The sequence below is a fragment of the Herpailurus yagouaroundi genome, unplaced genomic scaffold (assembly GCF_014898765.1).
Source record: "Herpailurus yagouaroundi ecotype Mexico unplaced genomic scaffold, PumYag 294, whole genome shotgun sequence".
Classification (NCBI taxonomy): Eukaryota; Metazoa; Chordata; class Mammalia; order Carnivora; family Felidae; genus Herpailurus; species Herpailurus yagouaroundi.
Genome location: NW_024412511.1, coordinates 1 through 7,628, shown reverse-complemented (window position 1 = coordinate 7,628; position 7,628 = coordinate 1).

Sequence of the window (7,628 nt, the reverse complement as noted above, 5' to 3'; positions counted from 1 at the left end):
TTTACCAAAAAAAAAAAAAAAAAAAAAAAAAACCCTCAAGAAAGTAGGGATAGAAGGATCATACCTCAAGATCATAAAAGCCATATACGAAAGGCCCACCGCTAATATTACCCTCATGGGGGAAAAACTGACAGCTTTCCCCCTAAGGTCAGGAAGGCGACAGAAACGCTTTCTCCCTAAGGTCTCACCAACTGTTATTCAACATAGAGTTGGAAGTCCTAGCCTCAGCAATCAGACAACACAAACAAATAAAAGGCATCCAAATCAGCAAGGAGGAAGTCAAATTTTCACTCTTCACCGACAACAGGATACTCTATGTGGAAAACCCAAAAGACTGCACCAAAAACCTGCTACAACGGATCCATGAATTCAGCAAAGTCGCAGGATTTAAAATCTTGGGGAAACAGGTTCTATTTACGTAACGGGTTAGAAAAATGCTTAGGGAGGAAAGCCACCACCACGGGGCGAAAACGCCCGAGGTTAGCTAGTGAGATACTGTAATGGGATCATGAAGGAAACTTGTTATATCACCTGAAGGAAATTACTTTCCATCTGGTGCCAGTGTACCTTGATCACAAACTCCACATGCCCCCAGACCCTTTGCTTCTTACTCACACAAGTTAATGATTACTATGTGACTGTATGCTCTATGTTCACGTGTGTAAGATCTTGTTTTCTTCACGTTCACTACACGGGTAATATCTCGTGAGCTCAATGAATATGGAGACGAAACCCCTGTTTGGGGCTCTTGTCTCCTCCTGGACATTAGCCTCTCTTGTATTCACTTCTGTGTCCACTCTTCTGCTGCACAAGAGAGAACTCCAGACTCATAGTCTGTGACAAAAATCAATGCACAGAAATCGGTTGCACTTCTAGACACTAATAATGAAGCAGCAGAAAGAGAAACCAAGGAATCAATCCCATTTACAACTGCACCAAAACCCATAAAATACCTAGGAATAAACCTAACCAAACAGGTGAAAAATCTATACACAGAAAACTATAGAAAGCTTATGAAAGAAATAGAAGAAGACACACACACACACACACACACACACACACACACACACAGGAAAAACATTCCATGGACATGGATTGGAAGAACAAACATTGTTAAAATGTCGATACTACCCAAGGCAATCTACACATTCAGTGCAATCCCCATCAAAATAACACCAGCATTCTTCACAGAGCTAGAACAAACAATTTGTATGGAAGCAGAAAAGACCTAATAGTCAAAAACGATCCTGAAAAAGAAAACCAAACCTGGAGGCATCACAATTCCAGACTTGAAGATGTATTGCAAAGCTGTAATCATCAAGAAAATATGGTACTGGCACAAAAATAGACACTCAGATCAATGGAACAGAATAGAGAACCCTGAAATGGACCCGCAAACGTATGGCCAACTAATCTTTGGCAAAGCAGGGAAGAACATCCAATGGAATAAAGACAGTCTCTTCAGCAAATGGTGTTGGGAAAACTGGACAGCGACATGCAGAAGAATGAACCTGGGCCATTTTCTTAACACCATACACAAAAATAAACTCAAAGTGGACAAAAGATCTAAACGTAAGACAGGAAGTCATCAAAACCCTAGAGGAGAAAACAGTCAACAGCCTCTTTGACCTTGGCCGCACCAACTTCTTAGTCAACTTGACTCTGGAGGCAAAGGAACCAAAAGCAAAAATGAGCTATTGGACCCTCATCAAGATCAAAAGCTTCTGCAAGGCAAAGGAAACAATCAGCAAAACTAGAAGACCACCGACGGAATGAGAGAAGATATTTGCAAATGACATTTCAGATAAAGGGTTAGTATCCAAAATCTATAAAGAACTTATCAAACTGAAGACCCAAAAAACAACTAATCCAGTGAAGAGATGGGCAGAGGACATGAATAGACACTTTTCCAAAGAAGACATCCACATGGGTAACAGACACACGAAAAAATGCTCAACGTCATTCATCATCAAGGAAGTACAAATCAAAACCACAAGGAGATGCCACCTCACACCTGTCAGAATGGCTGAAATTAACAACTCACGAAACAACAGGCGCAGGTGCAGGTGCTGGCACAGAGGTGGAGAAACGGGAACCCTTTTGCATCATTGGAAGGAATGCCAACTGTCAGCTACTGTGGAAAACCCTATGGAGGCTCCTCAAAAAAGTTAAAAAATAGAGCCACCCTACAACCCAGCAGTTGCACTACTAGGTATTCAAACAGTACAAAAGTGCTGATTCTAAGGGGAACATGCACCCCAATGTTTATAGCCGCACTGTCAAGAATAGCCAAATTATGGAAAGAGCTCAAAGGTCCATCGACTGATGAGCGGATAAAAGAGAAGTTGGTGTGTACACACACACACACACACACACACACACACACACACACACAGACACGCTGTAATACTACTCGGCAATCAAAAGGAATGAAATCTTGCCATTTGGAACAACGTGGATGGAATTAGAGTGTATTATGCTAAGCGAAATAAGTCATCAGGGAAACACAAACATCATATAATTTCACTCATATGCGGAATTTATGAAACCAAACAGGTATGCCTAGGGACAGGAAATAAAAGATAAAAACAGAGAGGGAAGCAAACCATAAGAGAATCTTTTTAAAGTTTATTTATTTTTGACAGGGAGAGAGAGAGGGAGCATGGGTGGGGGGAGGGGTAGAGAGAGGGAGACACAGAATCTGAAGCAGGCTCCAGGCTCTGCTGACAGCACAGAGCCCGATGCGGGGCTCGAACTGACGGACCGTGAGATCATGACCTGAGCCGAAGTCAGACGCTCAACTGACTGAGCCACCCAGGCGCCCCTAGAGAATCTTAAATAAAGAGAACAAACTGAGGATGAATGGAGGGATGTGGGTGGGGGGTTGGGCTAGATGGGTGACAGGCATTCAGGAGGGCACTTGTGTTGAGCACTGGGTGTTGTATGTAAGTGCTGAATCACTAAATTCTGTTCCTGAAACCTGTACTGCACTATACGTTAACTAACTTGAATCTAGATAATCATGTAAAAAAATCATCATCTCTTCTAGTGACAGGCTGTATACTGTTTGGCAAAACTCGTAGCGCAGAAAGAAGCTATGAAAATCTGATTTTTCTCAACAGCCATGAATCCCCAAATCACTAAATGGGAATGAGTCCCATATTAGTCCTTCCCATAAATACATGTAGAAGTCTGAGATGAGAGAGAGAGAGAGAGAGAGAGAGAGAGAGAGAGAGAGAGACGGCTTCTCCTCTTTCAGGAGGACAAGGCAGTAACTGGCTCCTACTGTTCATTTAGAAATGACTAATATCCCTCTTTCATATGTGGGAACACTGAGAATCTAATTATCCTGTGCTTTTTGAAGGGTATTACAATGCCTTTCTCAGTTCCCCCACTTTATCGCTTGGGCTTTTGTGTGAATATTTCATATAAACATCCACGAGTTCACTAATTTGGTTTTCTCTTTGTTTTTTTTTTTAACTTTTTAAAAGTTATTTTGAGGGAGAGAGAGAGAGCATAAGCAGAGGAGGGGTAGAGAAAGGCAGAGAGACAGAGAAAGAGACAGACAGACAGAATCCCGAGCAGGTTCTGTGCCATCAGCCCGAACTGTGAGTCATGACCTGAGCCAAAACCGAGTTGGGCACTTAACTGACTGAGCCACCATGCGCCCCACTAATTTGGTTTTCTATGTAAAGTCTGTTAACCTCCTCCATTAATTTCACTTATAGACCAGAGTTTGCTAAAACCAGAGCCATTGCACTTGTCTCTATTCAAATATATTTTTATTACTTTACTCTATTTAACATAATTATTGTAAATTCCTTTCTTCATGACTCCAATCTAAAAATATGCATGGGTTTTTTGGTCTTGTCTATATTTGTCCTTTACCCCCACCCCCCATCACGTTTCCTTACTTTTTTTCTTGTATACCTGAGATTTTCTTCTTCCTCTTCTTCTCCTCCTCCTCCTTCTTTTTCTCCTTCTTTTTGAAGATTTTACTTTTCAGTAATCTTGATTTCCAACATGGGGCTTGAACTCACAACCCCGAGATCAAGAGTTGCATGCTCCACCGAGTGAGCCGGCAGGGCGCTGCTCTGAGATCTTCTAAAAGGGAGACGCTGGCACTGATGTTGTTTTACATAGAGATGGTGACTATCCCCTTCCTTAGGCAGATAGAATTGGGACACATCACATTTTCCCCATTCGGTAATCGGAATGCACTCTGCCTGTGTTGCCACTTTGATTGGAGTGAAGCTGACCTTCATGCCTTCACGTTCATTCTTCTAAAATCACTGCAGATGTCTTCCTGCTGTTGGAAGTAATCTCCCAAAACCATGGGATTGTATTACACCACCTTTCTTGCCAGTCCCGACCTAATAGCCTGTAAAGAAAAGCAGCCCCGTTTGGGGGGACTCGTGCTGATTTCAAGCTGCCACGACAGTCTATGTGCCTATCAGCTTGTTTTTATTCGCTGGTGGTGTCTTTCTCCCTGAGACTGTCAGTGTCCATACTAAGCAATTTCTTCAGGTGTGGAAATGTCTGGTGATCTCACCTCCACTAACGACGGCTTTTACCCGGGTGGAATCTCAGTTCAGGTAATCCTTTCTGGTTCCACAACGTTTTAGACTTTAACAAATACACCTTTTAAGTGAATATTTAATTTCTACTGTTATTCCACCTCTACTCACACCTTATCTGGAAGCAAAAGCCCCAATATTTTGCATGCACAGAATTCAAACTTATTTCTACCAAGCCCAGAAAGGCTCCATCTTTTTTCCTGGAATTTCATTCCCCCACCCCCCCCCCCCTAATTTTCAATTGCCTCAGTAGAAAACCCAGTGTGGATGTGCCAATCATCTCATTGGATTTCCCTAGTCTCATGGATTGTACCTCAAAAACTCCTGTTTAAACAGGTAACATGACAAATCTTCAAAGATCTGTATATTTTAATCAGGTTTTGATGTTGCTTTTTATGGGCAAGACCAATAAAATCTACTCAGTCATGGCAGGAACTGAACTTCTTTTACTCCAAATATTTTTTATTTCTATTTAAAAATTTTTTTAACGTTTATTCATTTGTGAGAGACAGAGCACAAGCGGGGGTGGGGCAGAGAGAGAGGGAGACACAGAATCCAAAGCAGGCTGCAGGCTTCAGGCTCTGAGTTGTCAGTGGGGCTCGAACTCATGAACCGTGAGATCATGACCTGAGCCGAAGTCGGACGCTTAACCGACTTAGTCACCCAGGCACGCCAAGTATTTTATTGTTTTAAATTTATTTTTGGGAGAGAGAGAGAGCGAGCGAGCCTGCACAAGCAGGCGAGGGGTAGAGAGAGGGAGACACAGAATCCGAAGCAATTCCAGGCTCCAAACTGCCAGTGCAGAGCCCAATGTGGGGCTCGAACCCACTAACTGTGAGATCATGACCTGAGCCAAAGTTGGACACTTAACCGACTGAGCCATCCAGGTTACCCCTACTTGAAATATTTTAACGCAAAGAATGCTTCAGTATTTATATGTATACAACATTTATATGCAAGTTTTAAGAGCAGTATGAATCTTCTGAGGAAAAATCCTCAGCTGACAGTTTGGACTCATACTGAATCCTTCATGCATTCTCACGGGACCCTGGCTAAATTTTCTGCATTTTTTTCTACCCAAAAAAAATTTTTTTTGGCTGATATGTTTGTATCAAACACTTAGTATGCAGATCCTTAGGCTCCACCTGCCTCTTACACAATATACCAAGAAAGAGCACTGCCAGGCTCTGATGGGCATCAGCACACATTCTGTGCCTTGAGCCTCTCCCCTCTAAGCCCTGGGTTGTCATGTTGATGGCAACATGTGAAACGCCTCAACACCAAAACACACATGCACAGCCAGATTCCCTTTATATGATGCCTATATGTGTGTCACCAATTCTGTGTGGTCAGAAAGTATATAGTCATATGATCTGTATACTGTTGTGTGTCCCTGCGTTGTCTGACTGTGGGGGTGTTGGCCATTATTGTGTCTGTTGAGAGTGTGGTCAGGGTGGAAGGTCTACATGTGATTGTCAGAACATGTTATCAGATTGCGTGTGTGTGTCGAGGGCGTTTTGTTCACCGTGGGATCAGTGCATGCAGGAGGTGAAAAGCAAGGTCTGCCTGGCAACAGTTCAAACCCCGGAGCACCAGCGAGTCCACTACAGGCCCACAGGCCACTGGGGAGCCTGGGAGAAGGGAAAGTAGCATCGTGGCATCAGGCCTGTGAGACTTGTTAGGGCCGTGGTGAAGGAAAAGGCCAGATCCTGACCAGTGTGAAACTGGAATCCAGGGTCTGAATGGTTCAGAGATGGGGAAATCTGTGTGCACCAGTGATGGGGGCTGTGAGTGGCAGAGTTGTTGAGTTCGAACACACCGTTGCGGGGCAGTCATCAAAACATGTAATGGAGGGGCACCTGGGTGGCTCAGTCGAGTGAGCATCTGACTCTTGATTTTGGCTTAGGTCATGATCTCAGTTCGTGAGTTTGAGCCTCACATCGGGCTCTGCACTGACAGCGCAGAGCCTGCTTGGATCTTCTCTCTCCCCCTCTTGTCCCTCCCCTGCTCATGCTCTCTCTCCTTCTCCCTCTCCAAAATAAATAAATATTAACAGTTTTTTTAACTATTATTTTTCTTCAATCGTTTGGTGGCCTATGATGGCACCTTTTGAGGCGGTGGCAGAGTGATCACACTCATTCTGGAGCTGCGGGTTGGATTCTGAAAACTGGGAGAGCCAGAATGGAGAGTTCCTTCCAAAGTCAGCTCTCCCAGGTCACGCTCTGTAGCGCCTGGCCAAGAAAGGAAAAGAAACATTACTTGTCCCCATTGCCACCTGAAAACAAGAGCTGCAACGAGAGGCAGATGAGTGTTTACTTGGGATTAAAGATTTGCAGTTTGGGGAGCACCGATTCCAGCAGTAACCAGAAACGTGTCCTATCTGTGGGGTGAAAGCAAGGGCTTTATAGGAGAAAGAGGAAGAGGGGCAATTACATGGCTTGGGTAAAAGAGAAAAAAAAATTACTCATTGCTACTAACAGGCAGTAACTATGACCAATTCTGGAGAATGTCTCATGGAAACTTGCCAAGAGTATGTTATTCTGCTGCTTTGGGATGAAGTGTGCGGTGTACCTCTGTGAAGTCCATCTCATCTAACGTGTCACTTACGGTAGATGTTATCTGATTTTTGTCCAAATGATTCGTTCATGATGAAAGTGTGTATTAACATCCCCCTTCTACTGCATAACTGTCTCTCCCTTGACTTCTGTTCGTATTTGTTTTATACATGTAGGTGCTCCTATGTTGAGCGCATAAATATTTACAGATGTTATATCCTGTTGTTGAATGGACCCCCTTATTGTTAGGTAATACCCTTCTTTTTTCAATAATGGCATTTTAAAATGAAAATTTATACAGGGTTCGGTCACAAACTATCTATATAAGAATCTTTAATTCATCATTACGACCTACATACGTGGTTAACAATATGTAGTAATGACACATCATCTTGTGTTCTATGTTTTTCAGTTAATATTCAAAGACACTTTCTAGTTGAATCCAATCATCATAATTACTATTGCTGCATGAAAAATAGGACCCTGACCAACATAA